Raw genomic sequence first — 21,748 nt, forward strand, 5'->3', positions numbered from 1 at the left:
CCCTGTAGCTCCCTTGGCTCCACACCCTGGACTCTTTTCTCGAGGTGAAGTCCCCATGACGTAAGCTCAACCATTTTAAAATGCACCTGTCAGTGGCATTCACACCTTCAGTGTTGTACAGCTGTCACCTCTGGGTGGTTAGGGAACCCCCACACCCCTGAAGCAGACGTCTCCTGCCCTCCGCCCCCACTTTGGCAATCTGTTTTCTGCCTTCACGGATTTGCCCAGCCTGGATATTTCATAAAAATGGAATCATATAGCATGTGTCATATAGTATGTGACCTTTTGTGACTGACCTCTCACAGCATAATTTTTTTGAGGTTCATCCATGCTGTAGCAAGTACGACTGCTTCATTCCTCCTCACAGCTGATAAATATTCCAACAAAACCCACCTCCTTCAGCTCCCAGAGGGCACCATGCTTTTTCTCACCTCTACGTGTTTGCAGACTGTTCGCTCTGCCGGAAACTCTCCTTTTCCCGTGGTCACCTGGTGAACTCCTATCTGTACCTTCTTACCTTCCTTTCTTTCTTTCTTAAAAGATGTTATTTTATTTATTTATTTTTAAGGATTTTATTTATTTATTTTGGGAGGCACAGAGAAAGAGGCAGAGGGAGAAGCAGGCTCCTTGCGGGGACCCCGATGTGGGACTCGATCCCAGGGCCCCGGGATCACACCCTGAGCTGAAGGCAGCCTCTCAACCACTGATCCACTGAGGTGCCCCTAAAGATTTTATTTTTAAGTAACCTCTATGCACAATGTAGGGCTCCAACTCGCAACCCGGAGATCAAGCATCCCATGCTCCACCTGCTGAGCCAGCCAGGTGCCCCTTTAGGTTTCTTTCTTGACTCCCAGGATAAACAAGGCCCCTCTCTCATGGGGTCCTAAGAGCACCTGTTCTCCTTAACGACCCTGAAGAAACTGCTGGCTCTTCTTTTATTTAATTTGGTGGATTTTGCTGCTGGTGTATCTCCCCTGCTAGACTGGAAGCCCTATGCGGGCCTGGGGCTTTCTTGCTCATCATTGTGTCCTCCGTGACTGGTACAACCTCTGGCACTCTCCAGGTGCTCAGACATCTTTTCTTCATTAAACACGTGAGCAGATGCTTCTGTCGAGCACCTGCTAGCAACTAAAAGTTTTATATACATCGGGGGTTCCCAGAGTCAAGGCAGTAGTGGCCAAGGTTGGCATCCAATAACTTTCCAGGTTGCTGCTGCCCAATCCTGTGCCCTCCTCAGCCCCTCTGGGTTTAGGGGTCTAGGGTGTGCCTCTCCCCAGGTTGCTTATATGGAAGCCAGAGGAAATAGCTTAGCCTGCTAATTGGGGCGTTTCATGCATCACTGTGAGCAGCTCTATAAGGTCCTTTCTGAACCAGCCTGGCTCTTCCTGGTCCCCTGTGCCGGGGACCCCAGCTGGGTGTGGGGTTTTAGCGCAGGAGCCAGGGTTCCCAAGGGTTAGCCGGGGAACCGTTGTGTTCTTCTGTCCTCTTGTGGTCAGTCCTGAGATAGCAAGTGCCAGCTTCCTCACCTTCCAGATGCTGTGCGGCAACCGGTGGCCAGAGGGCAGGGTTCTCAACACTAACCCCCAACACGTCCCACACTTAACCCCAGCTTTTTAAAAAGGGAGATTATTTTTTAACAGCTTTATTGAGCTATAATTCATATGCTATAAACACTTCAGCCATTCGGAGCATGCCATCCAACATATTTTGGCATACTTCTACAGGTGAGCCACCGAAATCTAATTTTGGAGCATTTTCGGGGCTTCAAAAGAAACCCCCCATCCTGTAACTGTCACTTCTTCCATTCCCACCACCCCAGCCCCAGCCCAAGACAACCACTAATCTGCTATCTCTATAGATTTGTACCTTCTGGACATTTCCTATAAATGGTATCCAGCATATGGTGTTTTGTGACTGGCTTCTGTCACTTAGCACAATGTTTTCAAAGTTCCTCCACGGTGCAGCACGGATCAGAACTTCACTCCTCTTTATTGTAAAATCATCTCCTACCCATGGATATACCACATTTTATCTACGCATTCATAAGCTGATGAACATTCGGACTGTTTCTATTCTTGCCTATTATCAATAATGCTGTTGTGAACCTTTCTGCACAGATTCTTATGTTGGGCACATGTCTTTGTTTCTCTCGAGTATATATACCTAGGAGTGGGATTGTTTCTCTCTAGGTTTAACAATTTCAGAAACTGCCAGACTTTTCCCCACAGCAGCCGCACCATTTTACATTCCTACCCACAGTGTATGGTGAGGGTTCCAAGTTCTCCACGTCCCTGCCAATGCTTGTTACTCATTTTTTTTAAGTTTTTTTTTAAGATTTTATTTATGATAGTCACACACAGAGAGAGAGAGGCAGAGACACAGGCAGAGGGAGAAGCAGGCTCCATGCACCGGGAGCCCGACGCGGGACTCGATCCCGGGTCTCCAGGATCGCGCCCTGGGCCAAAGGCAGGCGCCAAACCGCCGCGCCACCCAGGGATCCCCTACTCATTTTTAAAAAAAAGATTTTATGTATTTATTCATGAGAGACACACACAGAGAGAGAGAGGCAAAGACACAGGCAGAGGGAGAAGCAGGCTCCCTGCTGGGAGCCTGATGCAATACTCGATCCCAGGATCTTGGGATCACGACCTGACCAAAGGCACATAGATGCTCAACCACTGAGCCACCCAGGTGCCCCAAGGAGTGGTTTTAATAGCCTTTCCATAATTGTGGGCTTTCTTCTTTGATAGTACACCAGAACTTAAGAAGTGGTAAGTTTCTTAAAGATTAGTTGCTATGTGGAATCTGAAACTACATCCATGAATATTTCATACACTTTTATTTTATTAAAGACTTATTTTTTTTTGAGAGTATGCAAGGGGGGAAGGGCAAAGGGAGAGAGAAAATCCCCAAGACGACTCCTCTCTGAGTACGAAGCCTGACCTAGGGCTCGATCCTGTGGCCCTGGGACGATCATGACCTGAGCTGAAATCAAGAGCTGCCAGCTTAACGGATTGAGCCACCCAGGTGCCCCAGTATTGTCTTATTTTAAAATCCATGGTCTATCTTGAACTGGAAATGGATCTTTAACCCAGGTATCATGCATTGATCACTTGGAAGTGTTTGGTTTGCCGAATGGCGCAGATCTTCCAAAAGATAACACATCATTAAACAATGCAAAAAAAAAATCACATTTGTTGACATCGTCACTCATCTCATCAGAAAAGTTTTAAAATATTAGCAAACTGTCAAGCCCACAGTGGTGGATACAAGTTTTCCAAATTTCTGACTTCTGCTTTACAGCTCAGATTCATCATTGACAACGAATGTGATCAATCATTTTCCTCTGAAGTGACATCTTGTTTTATTTTTCATCCTTTCCCCTATGATCCTGTTTTGTTTCTTAAATTCCACATATGAGTGAGATCATATGATAATTGTCTTTCTCTGATTGACTTATTTCCTTAGCATAATACCCTCTAGTTTCATCCGTGTTGTTGCAAATGGAAAGATTTCAGTTTTTGATGGCTGAGTAGTAGTCGGTCCAGTGTATATATATATATATAGAATATATATATACCACATGTGGAATATATATACACCACATCTTCTTTATCCATTCATCCTTCAAGGGACATCTGGGCTCTTTCCATAGTTTGGCAATTGTGGACACACTACTGCTACGAACATTGGGGTGCACGTGTCCCTTTGAATCACTATGTTTGTATCCTTTGGATAAATATACAGTTGTGCAATTGCTGATCATAGGGTAGCTCTATTTTAAGTTTCTGGGGAACCTCCATACTGTTTTCCAGAGTGGCTGCACCAGCTTGCATTCCCAACCGTGCAAGAGGGTGCCCCTTTCTCTGTTGGTCACTCTTTCAAGTAAAAATGATATTCTGTGGACCAAGAGGCTAGTTTGCTTCCAACTCAGACAAGCTCACAAGTGCGTTTCTCTACAGCTGTCCACGTAGTTATCAATCCAAGTGTTCTAGACACATGGCCAATCTCATCACACAGAATATTAAAAGTCAGGCACTCACGGGTGGAGATTGAAAGAAATTAACCATTTTTAGGGGTGCCTGGGTAGCTTAGTGGTTGAGCATCTGCCTTTGGCTCAGGGTGTGATCCTGGGTCCCGAGATTGAGTCTTGCATCAGGCTCCTGGCAGGGAGCCTGCTTCTCCCTCTGCCTGTGTCTCTGCCTCTCTCTGTGTGTCTCTCATGAATGAATGAATAAATAAAATCTTTAAAAAAGAAAAGAAATTAACCATTTTTACTGTTTCACCAAGGACACTCTTGAATGATGCTGGCATTTTTTTGTCACTGAGAGTGTATGTCTATGCAGTATACAGTGGCAACCTCCAAGTTTGGGGCCACTGCTTTGCTTCCTGCTGAGCTTTCAGCAGTTTGACCTGCCATGGCTTCTGCATCATCAAATGTCCTCGTGGTGAGAAAGGCACTCCCTTAGTACTGCCCCATAGGGTCTCAGGGATTTCATTATAAAATCTTCCATGCAGATAATCGAACTTATGTATACATATAATTTTTTTAAAAAAAGGACAGTATAGGGATCCCTGGGTGGCGCAGCGGTTTGGCGCCTGCCTTTGGCCCAGGGCGCGATCCTGGAGACCCGGGATCGAATCCCACATCGGGCTCCCGGTGCATGGAGCCTGCTTCTCCCTCTGCCTGTGTCTCTGCCTCTCTCTCTCTCTCTCTCTCTCTCTCTCTCTCTCGGTGACTATCATAAATAAATAAATAAATAAAGGACAGTATAATGCCCCAACTAACAAGTAACAGAAAAAGAAAGTCATAGTAAATGTATGTGCATCTCACCAGCAGACACGAGGTGATGCAAGGTGGCCGCCACACACTCATGCCACATCAAGCGCATCACACATGCCCCACCACAGATGCAGGTGGCTTCAAGGATCCTGTTTTGGGGACCTGAATCCCATTCGGTTAGAGCTGTGATTTTTCTGAAATGGCTAAAACTCCCAGGGGGGTTGCCTATGAAAAAAATATAGTCTCCCATTAATTTGCATCCTCAGGGTATGATTCAAAAGGTGCAAAAGACCACCTTGTATTTAAGTGTGAAATGGAGTTTTAAGTGTGAAATGGAGTTTGGACTTTTCTACTGACGTGAATATCTGAAGAGACTTTTGAAAATCAGGAGAGGACGCTGGAAACAACGTTTCTGTCTCAAGGGGGCAGCCCTGAGCAGTGCAGGGTCGGCCTTCCTGCCTAGCCCCAAATGCCTGCAGTGGGTGGGGGGATGGGGTGACTGACTGGGTGACGGCACTGAGGAGGGCACTTGACGGATGAGCATTGAGTGTTATACTGTATGTTGGCAAATCGAACTCCAATAAAAAAATATACAAAAAATAAATTTAAAACAAAACAAAACCCCCACAAATGCCTGCAGTCCCTCTCCCTCATTGCGAGGAGCCAAGAGACCTGCACGGACCCCACACTTGTCACAGGGGCTGCTTCCCTGCAGGAGCCCCTGCCTCAGATCCAACCCCAGGGCCCCCAGGACCTGCTGCTCACCCAGAGTGTCTCAGTCCTTGGAGGCTGCTGACAAAGCCCAGAGTGGGGGGCTGATGAACAGCAGAAATGTATTTCTCCCAGTACCAGAGGCTGGAAGTTCCAGATCCAGAAGCCAGCATGGTCACGTTCCAGAGAGGCCCCTCTTCCAAGATGCAGACTGTCGATGTCTCATCATAGCCTCACATGGAGAAGAAAAGCACCAGGAGGCTCTCTGAGGTCCCTTTTATAAGAGCACTGGCTCCATTCGCAAGGCCTCCACCCTGATGACAGACCTACTGCCCCAAGGTCCCACCTCCTAATGGCATCACATTAGGGGTTAGAATTTCAACATGCGAATTTGGGGTAGACAGGAACGTTGTCTATCACAGAGGGTGACTGGGGCCAGGCTGGGGCCAGGGGAGGGTCCCCCAGGGAGCAGCCTGTGACTTCAGGCTGGCTGCCTTTGGTAACCTCTGCGGCGTCACCATGGGTTGGCGCCATGGTGAGGGTGCTGGCCTGGAACTGGGTGCTTGCAGGCACATCTGCTGCACAGCATCTGTGTGACTTGATCTTCAAGAAGCTGTGGAATGTCAGGGCCTCTGACAGCCTGGACAGCCAGAGAGGTAGCAGGGAATGGAGTCCTTCCAAACTCCAGAACTATTCCTGTCCTCAGGGTGGCGTCCTCCAGGTCCAGCCTTATCTCTCCAGGGCCCTGCAGGTAGCATATTCTCTGTCTCCTCAGGGCCTTTGTACATGCTATTTCCTCTGCCCCCAAACCCTTTCCTACCTGCTGCACTAGCCTGATAACTCACCTTCCAAGTCTCACCTTAGATACCACCTCCTCTAGGAAGCCCTTCCTGAGTCAAGTGCCCTGGCAGCCCTGTAATCACCCATCAGAGCATTTATCTCTCACTCTCCCTATTCCTGGGTCTGTCTCCCCACTAGAGCTGTGAACCCACAGAGGGCAGGTCAGCTCTAGTTCTCTCCTGCATCCCCACAGGCCTGACACAGGGCTGGTGGTCATGGTTAATAATATCTGGGAACTGATGGATGACGCCAATGAATGGTGTAAACTGGAAGGTGTGGAGTGACCCCATTGCATCTGGAGGGACCAAGGGGAGAGATGCTGTGGGCAGCAGCATGCGCAGCTCAGAGAACGAGATCCTACAAATTTGGGGGACTGTGGGAGACTCAGGGGAGGGAAATGGCCCAGTGGTCTCATGCCTGGCTCCTGGCCAGTGTAAAGCAAAAGGAGCAGCAGGAAGAGCTCCCCTGAAGGAAGTAGGGTCTCTGGGGGTGGGAGATGGGGAGTTCAAGGGCCAGGGCCAGAGGAAGAGCCACATTGAGAGGGATGGTTGCAGGGGCAAGGATGTTGCTGGGGGTGGGGGCTGTAGGGGGAGAGGCAGGATTCAGGATGGGGCAGGGAACCAAGGACTCTGGGACCCAGGCCTAGACCACAGGCTTGAGGAATACCCAAAGCTGCCTTCTTCACATGAGCCCAGGGGCAGGCCTTGTTAGTATTTCTAACTCTAATATAAAATCCAGGGGCCTCAACTCCTTCATTTTAGGGATGAGTGTGAAACGGGGACCCAGGGATGGGGTGACTGGGCCAGGGAAGCCGCAGGCCCGTGGCAGGGCCTCTGAGCAGCGGGGAGAGGTGGGGACAGGGTGGAATTCAGGCCTCTGCCTCCTTCCTCTCTGGGGTGGAAGCTGCGAGGTGCCCAGTGGTCCTCAGCACTTCTGCAGGCCTCAGCCTCAGCCCCATTTGACAACCCAGGTGGGGTGGGGAGGCTTTCCCTGAGGTGTGGTGGGCAGTGCAGAGGAGCTCTGGAGAGAGTTCCTGAGGAGGGGGAGCCGCCCGGGAGGGAAGGAAGGAGGGAGGGAGGGAAGGAGGGAGGGAGGGAAGGAGAGAGGGAGGGAAGGAGGGAGGGAGGGAAGGAAGGAGGGAGGAAGGGAGGGAAGGGAGGGAAGGAGGGGGGAGGAAAGGAAGGAGGGAAGGAAGGAAGAAAGGAGGGAGGGAAGGAGGGAAGGAAGGAAGGAGGGAGGGAAGGAGGGAAGGAAGGGAGGAAGGAGGGAGGGAAGGAGGGAAGGAAGGGAGGAAGGAGGGAGGGAAGGAAGGAGGGAGGGAAGGAGGGAAGGAAGGAAGGAAGGAAGGAAGGAAGGAAGGAAGGAGAGGAAGGGAGGGAAAGGAGGAAAGGAGGAGGGAGGGAGGAAAGGAGGAGGGAGGGAGGAAGGGAGGGAAGCAGGGAGGGGGGCAGAGGCGCGCAGCTGGCGTCCGTGAGATGAGCCAGGGCTGCGGGAAGGGGCGAAGCGACCGGGCCGCGTGGGCGCGCGCTGTGGACGCGCGCAGGTGTCTGCCCCGCCGCGGGCCTCCGGGGGCCCCCCACCCCCCAACCCGGGGCCCCCCACCCCCACCCCCAGGGGCGCGGCCTGAACCTGAACGTGAAGGCCCTCCGCGCGCTTTCGGATCCTCTTTCGCTTCTCCTTCTTTGGAGAACCGACTGCGGGGTCCGCGGGGACCACCTGAAGCTGCGTTTCGAAAGAGGATGAGGATTTGGGCGTCGGGGTCTTGCGCAAGGGGCGGGGCGGGGCGTGGGGAGGGGAGGGGAGGGGAGGGGAGGGGGTGTGCTCGGAGCGAGCCGGGCCCAGGCCGGAGCTGCCGCAGAGCCTCCGCCCCCGCCCCCGCCGCCGGCCCCGAGCCCCGGAAAAGTCGGGGCAACGCTCCCTGCTGGGGGGCGGGGGGCGCCTGGCGGGGCGGGGGGCGCTCAGCCGCGCGGGGAAGCCCAGGATTTCCCGGCTCTGTTTTATTTTACAATGAAACTATTTTGGGGGGCGCCTGGGGGCTCAGCGGCTGAGCACCTGCCTTCCGCCCAGGGCGTGACCCGGGTCCTGGGATCGAGGCCCGCGTCGGGCTCCCTGCGGGGAGCCTGCTTCTCCCGCGGCGGCGTCCCTGCCCCTCTCTGTGGGTCTTCATGAATAATAAATAAAATCTTTATTTTTAAAAATTCAACCGATTAAACTTGTAAAAGTGAAATTCCAACTCTGACTTTCTTTCTTTCCTCCTTCTTGCCCAAGGTCACCAGAGAGTTCATGGGTGGGAGAGCAGGGACCCAATCCAAGCTGGCCCTCTGGCCAGTGCTGGGGTAGTAAGACAGTGGACTGCCTGGACCTCTCCCCTGCCGCCTTCTTTCTTCTTCCTCTGGACAAATTTTTCTTTCTTTCCTTTTCTTTCTTTCTTTTTTTCTCTCCTTTCTCTTTTTCTGCTGGTGTCTCTTTTAACAGATATTTCCTGAGGACCTGTCATGTGCTACGGGATGTTCTGGGCCCAAGGATGTGTCACTGAACAGACATGGTTCCTGCTTCTGCGAAATCACTGTGTAGTGAAGGCAAGTTGACAAATAAGTGGGAAAACAAGTGCATAACTATTAATTGTAGTAAGGATTCTGAAGGTTTGGTGTGCATCATATTTTTTTGCATGCAAATCCATACAATTGTCTATATTGCACATGCGTAGCCTTTTTATTTTTCATTTCTTTAAAGATTTTATTTATTTTTAGAGAGAGAGAGAGAGAGAGAGAGAGAGAGAGCATGCATAATTCAGGGGAGGGGCAAAGGGCGAGGGAGAAAGAATCTCCAGCTGAGCACAGATCCCAAAGTGGGGCTAGATCCTACCAGCCCGAGATCATGACCTGAGCTGAAATCAAGAGTCCTCCACTTAACTGACGGAACCACCCAGGTGCCCCATATGTAGGCTTTTTAAAAAACACAAGGATCATATTACAATACATGCTGTTCAGTATTTGTCTTTCTTACTTAAAAATGCATGGTGGGAAATGTTCCCAATTGGCAGGCACATGCAGGCTACCTTGTTATTTTTGGTGGCAGCATACTATTCTGACGTAGAATTGTGGGGCTGCTATATTAAGGACTTGCCACAGATTCTTGGAGTTCCTGGGGTCCTAGGATTGGCCTCGGGGATGGCTGGAGAGGGCACTGAGTGGGGTTTGTGGTCTGCCTCTCTTTAGCCAGCGCAGCCCTCCTTTGATATGTATCCTCCACCCTGGTTTCATATAAGTCACCTGAAAGCTTTTTAAAGCATTGAATCAGGGGGATCCCTGGGTGGCTCAGCGGTTTAGCACCTGCCTTCCGCCCAGGGCATGATCCTGGAGACCCAGGATGGAATCCCACATCCGGCTCCCTGTAGGGAGCCTGCTTCTACCTCTGCCTGTGTCTCCGCCTCTCTCTCTGTGTGTCCCTTCCTCTCTCTCTCTGTGTCCCTCATGAATAAATAAATAAAAATAATAATTAAAAAAATAAAAAAATAAAGCATTGAATCAGGATCTCTAGGGTGGGCTTGGGGAATGCATGTATTTTTTTTTTTTTTAATGAGTTCCTCAGATCTGTCTAAAGTACCACCAGGACTGAGAAGCGCTGTGCTATCGTGGGGTGGGTTTGGGGGTGGTCCACATGAAGATTTTGAAAGCCAGTGACCTCAAAGAGGACATGGAGTCCTCACAGCGGGTTAGGAGCAAAGCAGCGCTGGGGTTGGAAGTCTTGCTGCCCACTCCAGGGCTCTTCCCTCTCAGATCACCTTTTCTGCAAATTTCCAGTGTATTTGCAAATTTCCCTGTCTTTGGATTCAGAGATCACAGGTAAAGACAATATGTTTTCTTCCTTCTTTTTAATTAAGATTTACATTGCTGGGATCCCTGGGTGGCGCAGCGGTTTGGCGCCTGCCTTTGGCCCAGGGCGCGATTCTGGAGACCCCGGATCGAATCCCACGTCGGGCTCCCGGTGCATGGAGCCTGCTTCTCCCTCTGCCTGTCTCTGCCTCTTTCTCTCTCTCTGTGTGTGACTATCATAAAATAAATAAAAATTAAAAAAAAAAGATTTACATTGCTATTCCAAATATTAAGGCAATAAAGTTCTAATAAAAATAAAAAGATGTACATGGGTAGGCAATTCACAAAAGTAATCCAAAAGACCCGTTAACACGTGAAAAGGAACCCCAAGATAAAGACGCACAATTTATTTATTTATTTTTTTAAGACGCACAATTTAAACCAAAGATGATACGTCCTCCCACCCATACCATTGGCAAAGATGAAATGCTTAATGCTACAAAAACGTGGGGAAGTGGGCACTCCCCTGAAAATCATACCCATCCAATCATCTAGAGGGGATTTGGTAATACAGATTAAAAACATTAAAAAAAATACATTCTGTTTGCTCTAGCAATTCTACTTCTAGGAAAAATGCATGTGCTAAGATACATGTAAAATATGTTATTTGTTACTCTTAAAATAATTGGAAAGAGCAAAAAGATCCAAAAATAAATTATTCTGCATCCCACTGTGGAACAATAAACAGCCATCAAAAAGGATGCATCTGAGGGTGCTTGGCTGGCTCAGTTGGTGGAGCATGTGACTCTTGATCTTGAGGATGTGAGCTCAAGGCCCACTTTGCTCATAGAGTCTACTTTTTAAAAAAAAAGGTTGAAAAAAAGGATGAGTCTGACCTATGGATGTTGACATGGAGAAATGGATATATTGATAATCAAGCTTCAAAATGGTGTTTGGATATGGTCTAATTTTTGCATAAAATTAAATATATGTGTATATTTGCATATGTACACATATTCATGTATATGTGTGTATATAGGTGTGTATGTATGATTGTGTACATATGTGTGTATGAATATATGTGTGTATGTGTAGACGTGTGTATGTATATGTATGATTCCGTGTGTGTATGTGACTAAGAGGATACTAACACTGGTTATTTCTGAGCAGTAGAATTACAGAGTTCTTTTGCTTTGTACTTTCATACATATCTATATTGTTAAAAAAATTTTACCCACAGAATGTATAATTTTATAATAAAAAATGTTTAAAATATTTTCTTTTAAAAACACAAGGAATACATAGTTATTAGAGAAAATTCAGAAAAATAGAATAAATAACCCAAGTTCCCTTTGGTTTTATCCCACAAAACCTATGGCAGGACCACTTTAGCTCATTTGCTTCTGTTTTTTTTCCCCATGTCTTTTTAGATAGCTGTTGTCATTTGGCATTAAAAATTTCACATCCCATTTTTTTTTCCGCCTTGCATTTTAATGTAAGCACATGCCCCACCATGAAAAACCCTTCTCAAACGGCACCGTTGGTGGCTGTGTAATATTCTATGACTGTCTCGCCGATGTTCCTTATCATTTTCTTCCTGTCGGACATTTGGGTCATCTCAGACTTTCTGCTGTTATGACTAATGCTGTAATGGGCATCTTTGTCATAATGTTTTTCTAAAGCTTCTAGGCTTAGGGTCAGTTCCCAGCAGTTGAATTAGTGGGCTGAAGGGAAGGAACACTTTTTAAGTCCTTGGTACTCATTGCCAAATTGCTCTTTGAGAGGGTGGACCTGTATCCCCTACACCAGCCATGCACGGGGCCCACTCTTGAGAGGCAATTTTCTATATTATTTTCAAATAAGACTGTTTCCTTTTCTGAATCTTTGCCCCACAAACAGTCATTTTTCCCCTACCCCTGTCCTCCCTCCCTATGGTTTAGTGGACAAAGCAGGGTACCATGGGTTTAAATCACGACTGACTCTGTGACTAGCTATGTGACTTGGGGAAGTCACTTGCCCTCCCTGGGCCTCCATATTCTTCCTCTAGTTCCTGTCTTCCTTCCCATGTGGCTGGAAAGATAAAGCACCTGACCTTGGAGAGTGTTACTCTCTTTCTTCTCTGGGACAGCACCAAACCTTGTCCTCCAGGGATCTGGCAAGAAAGGCTCTCCTGGTTTGTGAAGGATATGTCCTGCTGCCTTTCCCAGAACCAAAGCAATTGCTCTCCTTCAGGCCTTCCTCTCCTGGGAGAGAGCAGGGACGTGTTGGCTCCCAGGCAGCTTTGTCTTTCTCTTTCTTGTAAACCAGTATAGAGAAACTGCAAGTGACCTTCTTCCTCCTTGGCCTACCTGGAGACTGAAAGGTTCCTACTGAAGATTCAGGGTAAAAAGCACCAGAATCCCTGAATGTATTTACTTGTTGAGACATGTTTGCATTCATTAGACCATTCATTTAGTCACACATCCCACTAGGGTTAATGGAGGCCTCCTCCTGGGTGCCTGCCTTGCTGCACTCTGAGAAATACCGAGGCCTCTGCCCTGTAAAGTGACATGTTGAGGGAAGCAGGGTGGGACTATCACAGGCTTCCGATGGCCCGTTCCATCAAGTTTGGACTGCTTCAGCCTGCAGAGCTCTGAATGATCAAGTCCACCTCTATCAGATAGCTGGTGTTCCTGGAACCTCTGCTTGGAAGGCTTCCATGTTCTGCCCTCTTGGCCAGACTGTTGCTTATCCATGGGTCCCAGCTTAGCTCTACCTTCTCCCAGAAGCCTTCTAGGACTGTCCAGCTTCAGACTGAGCAGCCCCCATGTGTTTCCAAGGCAGCCCCTCCTTTTAAATCTGATCACACATTCTATGACCTTCTCTTGTTAGTCATCCCATCTGACTATAACCTCTTGAGGGCAGAGATTATATCTCTCTTACTGAACCTTGTATCTATTTTATCCAAAACAATGTTCTGCATACAGTAGGCACTCAAAAAATATTTGGGGGAGATAAGTGTATAGAGAACCACGGCAATGTGAAGTGAAACTCTCTAAAAGGTATGGCTCTCCAGCATGCTGTGGAAGCCCAATGGTGCTGAAAGAAGTGGGATGTGAATTGGCTTCACAGAGTGAGAGGAATCAGATGAGCAGATGGGGAGGAAAGGCATTCCAGGTTTAAAAAAAAAAATTGGCACAAGCAGAGACAAGATGGCGGCATAGCATAGTAGGTGTGAGGTTATCTGGTTGGCTGGGTGGAGGACTTTGACAGGGAGTGCGTAAGAAAGGTGGGCATTGCAGACTGTGGGCACAGAGGCAGAAAGTGAGGGGGGCACTCTGGAGAGCAGTGAGAGATGCGGGGAGACGAATTGAGTGTTGACTGCCAGGGAGCTGGTTTGGCTCTGGTCCTATGAGCAGTAGAGAGACAGCAAGAATTACTGAGCAAAAAGTAGCAGCAGAGTGCAGTGGTATGTGGTATGATGGGCCCAGCTCTGTACAATGAGCCTGAAGACCTGGGTTCAACTCCATTTCCACCTCGCTTTCTGGCCCGGCAAATCTTTTTCATTGCCCCAAGACTCATTTATTCAACAAAAAATGTTGAGCTCCTTCATACCAGACACTGTTCTGGGCTCTTGGAATTCAGTGACAGTGAGGGTGGACCCAGTCTCTGTTCTCACAGATCCTTCCATTTTTCACAACTGGAAAGCCTGCAGGGAAAACTATGCCATGAGTCTGGATGATGACTAATAAAATTTTCCCTAATGTCTGCTAAAAAAAAGGGGGGGGGGGCACCTGGGTGGCTCAGTTGGTTAAGCACCTGCCTTTGGCTCATGTCATGATTTCAGGGTTCTGGTGTCATTGGGCTCCCTGCTTGGTGGGGAGTCTTCTTCTCTTTCTACTCTGCCCCTCCCCTCTGCTGGTGCTCTCTCATGCTCTTTCTCTCAAATAAATAAATAAAATCTTAAAAAAAAAAAAGAAAAAGAAGACTGTATGGTCTTGGTAGTATCAGATGGGATAGCTTATGTGAAGCCATTTGTGATGGCTGTAGGAAATGATAATGAAGATGACGGTGGCCTCTGAGATTTAGGGAGTCCCCGAAAATGGAGTGGGGGATGGACGGGGCAGAGAGAATGTAGAAGAAGGTCATCTCTTGGTCCCTTTGGGACTTGAGCGAGAATCTCTTGAAGGCAGGGCTCCGCTATGCCTTCCTCTCAGCAAAGGAGGTGGAAGATATGATTTTCTGTGTCAACACCAGCCCACTGATGTCTCCCAGCCCAGGAAGAAGGCCTAGCTTGTTTCTCAGTGAGTCCTTTTGTCTCTAAACCCAGATCAAGTGTTTTAGAGATATGGAGAGAACAATGAGGATTGTTCCCAAAGGAAGCACAGCTTTGGGCAGAGATTGGCTTCCTTCTGGCCACATTAGGACCCACCCTAGGTCCCTTCCAGAACTTCACTGGGCAAGGCCTGGCTTCCTAGGGAGTCAACCACCCCCAAGGCCTTTCAGGGATAGTAACACATCTGCTGCCCAAACTGGATACAAATTATCCCACTTCACCTCTGTCTTTATACAGCCCCGTCCCCAAAGGCCTTTGTTCCATCCTATTAAAAACCTGGAGGTGAGAGTGCTTACCTGGGGACCAGGGAAGGGTGAGATGTCAAGTTGCCTGGAGCTGATGGTGGGCACAGAGTTATAGGAGATGTGTATTTGTCTTCCTTACATTTTTCTTGTATTTTCCAAAATTTGTTTCCAATTGGAGTATGCTTTTGAGAATTATTTAAAAACTACATTTTTCTTTGACAAGATGTATAAATAAATGAGTGAAAAATTAAAATATAAAGGGGATGGATTGTTTCCACATCATGGAGGCTGAGATTTGGGGCTCAGTGCCTGGCACATAGTAGAGGCTCAAAGTGTTGGTTGAATGAGTGGCAGGTTGGGCCCCTCCTTTCTCACCACCACCCATTGGTCCCTGGAGCATTTACTGAGGAGTACCATGCTCTAGGAGCTTGGGATCCAGGCATGCCTGGGTTCCCAGGCTGGAGGGGGAGGCAGCTGGTACAGGCATTGGAGCCCAACCCAGGTTGTCCCATGCATCATGGGGGATGTGGTCTCCTGCGGAACTGAGGAAGGTCTTAAAAAATTGGGTAATGGGTACGCCTGGGTGGCTCAGAGGTTGAGCGTCTGCCTTTGGCTCAGGGCATGATCCCAGGGTTCCAGGACTGAGTCCCACATCGGGCTTCCTTCAGGGAGCCTGCTTCTTCCTCTGCCTATGTCTCTACCTCTCTGTGTGTCTCCCATGAATAAGTAAATAAAATCTTAAAAAAATAAAAACTGGGTAATGCTGGAGCTGGATCATGAAGGATGGGTAAGGAGCTTGTTGGACTGGGGAGAGAGTGCAAGCATTCCAGGCCATGGACCCATATCCTTTTGCTCCTTCATTTATTTACTTGCTCATTCTTCACATAATGCTTGTCTGTGGTCCCAAACTGTCACTGCCTCTGTATCTGGAGAATGTTTCCAGAGCACCTACTATGTGCCAGGTCCTGACCCAGTGGCTGGAGATATGGCAAGATTGTCTCTGCCTCCATCATACTTATATTCAAACAGGCTGGCAGAAAGTAAACCTATGCTACAACTCCAAAGATAAGGCCGAGAGGAAAGTGCTGACAGGTGACAGGTGAGGGTGGAAGCCATTCTGGTTGAGGTCATAGGGGAGCAGACTCCAGAATGAGTATCTGGGGGAGGAATGCTCTAGGCTGAGAGAAGAACAAAGGGCAACTCCCTCCCAGGTGGGAATGAGCTGGGTGTGTTGGAGGAGTAACAGCAGCAAAAAGCCACTGGAGAATTTTGATCAGGGAGACAGTAAGGGCTGATGGATGTCTTAAAATATTGTTTTGATGAGCACTGGGTGTTATGCTATATGTTGGCAAATTGAACTCCAATAAAAAAATAAAAACAAAAAAAGCAAAAGCCAAAACTCTCCAAATGATGCCAGTTAGTATGTTCAGCTTATGCAAATTAATCATGTTTATACCTATAATACATGCATTTTCCATTATGTGTATTATGCTTCAATAAAAAGGTTTTTTTTTAACTCAAAAAAAAAAGATTGTTTTAACAAGGCAATGATCACACTTTTCCCCAAGAGGCACTCTTTATTTATTTATTTGTTTATTTTAAAATTTTTTTCCAACAGGCACTCTTTAAAACATATTTGAAAGATGTGCCTGGCTGGCTCAGTCAGAAAAACATTCAACTCCTAATCTCAGGGTTGTGAATTCAAGCCCCACGTTGGGCATAGAGTTTTAAAAAAAACACTGAGGGATCCCTGGGTGGCGCAGCGGCTTGGTGCCTGCCTTTGGCCCAGGGCGCGATCCTGGAGACCTGGGATTGAATCCCATGTCAGGCTCCCTGCATGGGGCCTGCTTCTCCCTCTGCCTGTGTCTCTGCCTCTCTCTCTCTCTGTGTAACTATCATGAATAAATAAATAAAATCTTTAAAAAAAAAACACTGAAATTTTTTATACCATAAATTTTAAAAATTTAAACTTGCAAATGATGCATTTTGTCACTTGCTATATGTTATAGATTTCTTTTTGGTAGATATTTTTAAAATATTGTTTCACCCAACTTTGGGGCTCCAGATATAACTCCTTTGACTTAAGAAGAACGTCTACCCTCAACATGCCGTCACTGCAGTCAGCCAAGACAGACTTGCTTTCCATCAGAAAGCCTCTGACTTTATTTATTATTTTTATTATTTTTCACTTAAATTTGTTCTTTAACTCACTTGCCATCTAAGCAACACAGTACAAATAACTAAAGAGCCACAATGCAAATTTCTCATAGATGTACAACAGATAATGTAATCCTACCAGTGATCTGGATCTAAATGTCTAATAGTCCTGGAGGAAAAATATAATGAGCACTCCTTTAACAAGCTTTTTTGTTTAAATTATCTTTGGAAGGGCAGCCCCGGTGGTGCAGCCCGCCTGCAGCCTGGGGTGTGATCCTGGGGACCCGGGATCGAGTCCTGCATCGGGCTCCCTGCATGGAGCCTGCTTCTTCCTCTGCCTGTGTCTCTGCCTCTCTCTCTGTGTCTATGAATAAATAAATAAAATCTTTTAAAAAATTATCTTTGGAAGTGTAAAAACTGCTGTTATAACTAACTCCTAAACATTTATGACTTACCTGTGACATTCAGGGGAGCATTTGAATTGCATCATATGATTTATCCTTACTAAAAACTTTCCACACCTAAAGATAACTTATGAATCAAAATTATTTTCCTTCTAAGCAAGTAACAGGTTGGCCCCAACTAATGGTCACTGAAATTTTTTTAAAAATTTTTTTTAATTTATTTATTTATGATAGTCACAGAGAGAGAGAGAGAGAGGCAGAGACACAGGCAGAGGGAGAAGCAGGCTCCATGCAGGGAGCCCGACATGGGACTCGATCCCGGGTCTCCAGGATCGCACCCTGAGCCAAAGGCAGGTGCCAAACCGCTGCGCCACCCAGGGATCCCTGGTCACTGAAATTTTTAAAGCTCAAATACTGACTTCACTTTTTGTTTATTTAATTTTTCTTTAAAGATTTTATTTATTTACTCATGAGACACACAGAGAGAGGCAGAGACATAGGCAGAGGGAGAAGCAGGGTGCCTGTAGGGAACCTGAGAGGAGACTCAATCCCAGGACCTCAGGATCACCCCCTGAGCCAAAGGTAGATGCTCAACCACTGACCCATCCGGTGCCCCTAACTTCACTTTTTAAAATTCTAATAAGCATGTGTGCCCATGACGGCCTCTTTGCTTCTGAGCTCTGAAGTTGAGAAATTGCAGAGGGCTTGTGGGGCCCTTATTTCTGCCCTGGTTGGTGTGCTGAAGGACCCAGGCTCTGCCTCCAGGTGCCTTCTCAAACTGCCCTTTGTTGCATGGGGCAGTGCTCCACAAAGGATGTGGTTGGGTGGAGGGTAAGGAGTGGGAGAAGGATACCCAGGAACGGGGACTTGAGAAAGCAAGATAGGTGGGCCTCAGCTGAGTGGATATTCCTGCATATACTGGGGTCATGGGTACAGATGCTTTAAGAGACTTTTGTGACCTCTACACAGAGGCACCCACATTCCTGGCATGGAGGGTGGAGAGCAGGGGGACAGGGGAGGGAGCTGGGAGCCTGCCAAGGCTACTGAGACCATTCTGTGAGGGCGAGGTGGGACCAGGGTAGTACCAGTGGAAGTGGTGAGAGGTGGTTGAGTTCAGGAAATATTAGGCTTCCTCCAGATAGTAGAGCCTGGAACACTTCTTTGGAAATGTGACTGATCCCGGGCCTGGTAGAAGGAGCAGAGACCTAGGAACTTAAGGCCCAATCCCACCACTAAGCCACTGTGTGACCTTGACACTTGACAAGTCACTGACCCTCACTGGGGATTATTTGTCAAGTTAGCCCAGCCTTGCCTAATTGTCAGGAAGCTGTAAACCTGGAATTGAGGCGGGGATGGGCTTCAGGAGGGCAGGCACACTGGGTTCCTGAGACATCACCATCCAGACTCAGCCTCAGGCTAACCCTGCTTCATACCTTCAAGGCTTAGGGTCTCAAAGACCCAAGGTACTGAGCACCAGTGACTCAGGACCTCAGCTAGGCTGTCACTCCTGATACTCTCTGAGCATCCCACAGCCCAAGCTTACTACTCAAGCTTACCACTCAAAGGCATTTCCTTAATCAGAAATATTGCTCAATTATGATCTGAATGGTCCAATTCATAGATCAGAGGTGAGGCAGAAAGGAAAAGAACAGTCAACAGGCCCCAGGAGCCCTGGCTCAGCTCTGCTCAACCTGTTCTTCCTCACAGAAGCACCTCTGGCCTCAGTTTCCCCTCTTGAGGCCCGGCTGTGGGCCAGGCTGACCTCTGAAGGCATGTTGCTGAGATTCTAATGGGAAGAGTTTAGACCCACGAGGTAACCAAAGCCCTACAATGTGCAGAGCCTGGCTGCCCACAGGGACTGCAGATCAGATCACCCCCCCCCCGCCCACACACACACACACACACACACACACACACACACACACACACACTAAGACAGATACCAGTCCAGGGTAAGGAACAATTTTCAAAACCCAGAGGTAGCCAGAGTATTGGCAAGCTTCCAGGTAGGCGTGTGTGTTGTGGCCTCGAGGGAAATTCAAGTAGGAGGGGATCTGAGTGGCATAGTCCATAAGGGGCTGAGAATTGGGATTCTAGGTCTGAATCCCTTATCTTCTGGGGTGTGACCTTGGGCAAGGCTCTCAAGCTCTCCAAGCCGCTGGTTCCCCATTGGTACAAGAAGGGCAATAATCTAGATTGGTCTAGAGATCTCAAAGTGCCCTTTCAGCTTTGATAGTTTCTGTTCTACTTTCCTGGGTCACGTGATTGTGTGCACTCCCTGCTGGGACAGAGTTTTTTCCAGGACAGAGACTTCAGTTTTTCTTTCCCATCAGGTGTGGGATCCCTTGCCCAGCGGGACCTTAACCCCTATATTGACTGACCCTCGAATGCACCATAAAGCCTGGGACTCTAGATCTCTGGGGAGACCAGATATTCCCAAGTACTCTCAAAGTGTCCTGGTCAGGATGATACATCAGAAACATCCCCGTGGGTGGTAGGACCCACCCACAGCTCACCTTTGAAGGCCCAAAGAAGGCTAGACTCCAGTGTCATCCTGAATGGGGAAGGGAAATTGAGAGTAATGCCAGATTCCATGGTGACTCATGGGGCACCCATCCCCCAACACACCTGTGGGCCCTGACCTGCCCGTGCAAAGCCTTTTCCAGAAATACCAGCTGTGACCGGCCTAGGCACATGGCAGCTTCCCACCTTGATAGTATCTATAAACTTCCTTATCCAAACTTGATAAGCACTCCTCTTTCCTTGGGCATGGTTCCTTAGGCTCTAGAGATTAAATGAAATCCCAAATTAATTTTTTTTAAAGATTTTATTTATCTATTCATGAGACACAGAGAGAGAGAGAGAGAGAGAGAGAGAGAGAGAGGCAGAGACAGAAGCAGGCTCCATGCCGGGAACCTGACATGGGACTCAATCCCCGGTCTCCAGGATCAGGCCCTGGGCTGAAGGGCCTCAAATTAATTTTTTAGCAGACTCAGGGTACCTGGGTGGCTCAGTGGTTACGCATCTGCCTTCGGCTCAAATCATAGTCCCGGAGTCCCAGGACCGAGTCCCACATCGGGCTCCCTGCAGGGAGCCTGTCTTGCCCTCTGCCTGTGTCTCTGCCTGTTTCTGTGTCTCTCATGAATAAATAAATAAAATCTTTAAAAAAAATTTTTTAGCAGATTAGATCCAAGGCAAAGGCCAAAGCCCTGGAAAAAGAACTGTCCCGGGAGTCAGGAAACTAGGGTTCTGCCTCTAGTTGAACAAGTGACTTCACTTGTTCCTCTGGACCTCAGTTTCTCCTTCTGTACAAGAAGACCATTGCCCTAGGGGGATCTCTGAGGAATTGTAAATTCTATCTTAACTGGTTTTTGTGCCTTGGGGCAAGTTCTCCTCAGCCTGCAGTGTGCTTGATACAAGCAACCTCTCCCACCTGCCTGTCCCCCTCCCAGCCCCCTGCTCCCCGACCCTTCCCTCAGTCCAAGGCTCTACCTAGCCTTTTGCTGATGGCCAGAAGCCAGAAACCCAAGGGAATCATAGTTTTGATTGTCTCTCATTTTCTGGAAGTGGTGACACTAGGCCAATATCTGTGGCTCAGCATATGACCCCAGGCCTGCTCAGTAGCCCACATGCAGACAGTTTTATGAAAGTTGAGCCCTATGACCAGCTTCCTACCCAAGCATGTGACCCAGACAGCTGCAGGCTGGGCTGACAGTGAAGTTCCTCAAGGCTGTAACCCCACGTGGGGGCCTGGAGGCCCAGGGTGAAGGTGACAAGGGCCCAGGAGGGACTGTTTGCTCCAGGAGGGTAGGAACTAACCCTTCCTGTCCCCTTAAGTGAGGCCTCACTTAAAGTGAGTGAAGGTCCCTTCCTTTTCTATAGTTCTCAGGAGATGAGGTTTTTATAAAGCTGTAGAGGAAAAAGATTTTTACTACTGTTGCAGGATTTCTTCTCCTTAAGTGACAGTGGCTCTTGGTCACGCCACTTGGAAGAATGAAGAGGTGGACCAGACGAAGGGTGATGGGCAGCAGAGCAACGTTTATTGAGCAATAGTACAAAGCTCTTGAGGAGGGAGGGGACCCGAGAGGGTTGCCACGGGAGTTTCTAAGTCTAGGGTTTTTTTGGGCTTTTGCTGGTGGGCTGTTTTCATCTGATTAACCCTCCAGGTGCATGTCACCCAATCGGGTTTTTGTCATCTGCCTAAGGCGTGGGAAAGAGTGGAGGGCTCCTTCTAGGGTCGTCTAAAATCCTTTAAAGGGTGGTTTCCGGGACACCTGGGTGGCTCAACAGTTTAGCGCTGCCTTCAGCCCAGGGTGTGATCCTGGAGACCCGGAATCGAGTCCCACATCGGGCTCCCTGCATGGAGCCTGCTTCTCCCTCTGCCCGTGTCTCTGCCTCTCTCTCTCTCTTTCTGTATCTCTCATGAATAAATAAATAATATATATATATATATATTTTTTTTTTTTTTAAAAAGGGTG

Source organism: Nyctereutes procyonoides, unplaced genomic scaffold (genome assembly GCF_905146905.1).
Source record: "Nyctereutes procyonoides isolate TBG_1078 unplaced genomic scaffold, NYPRO_anot_genome, whole genome shotgun sequence".
Classification (NCBI taxonomy): domain Eukaryota; kingdom Metazoa; phylum Chordata; class Mammalia; order Carnivora; family Canidae; genus Nyctereutes; species Nyctereutes procyonoides.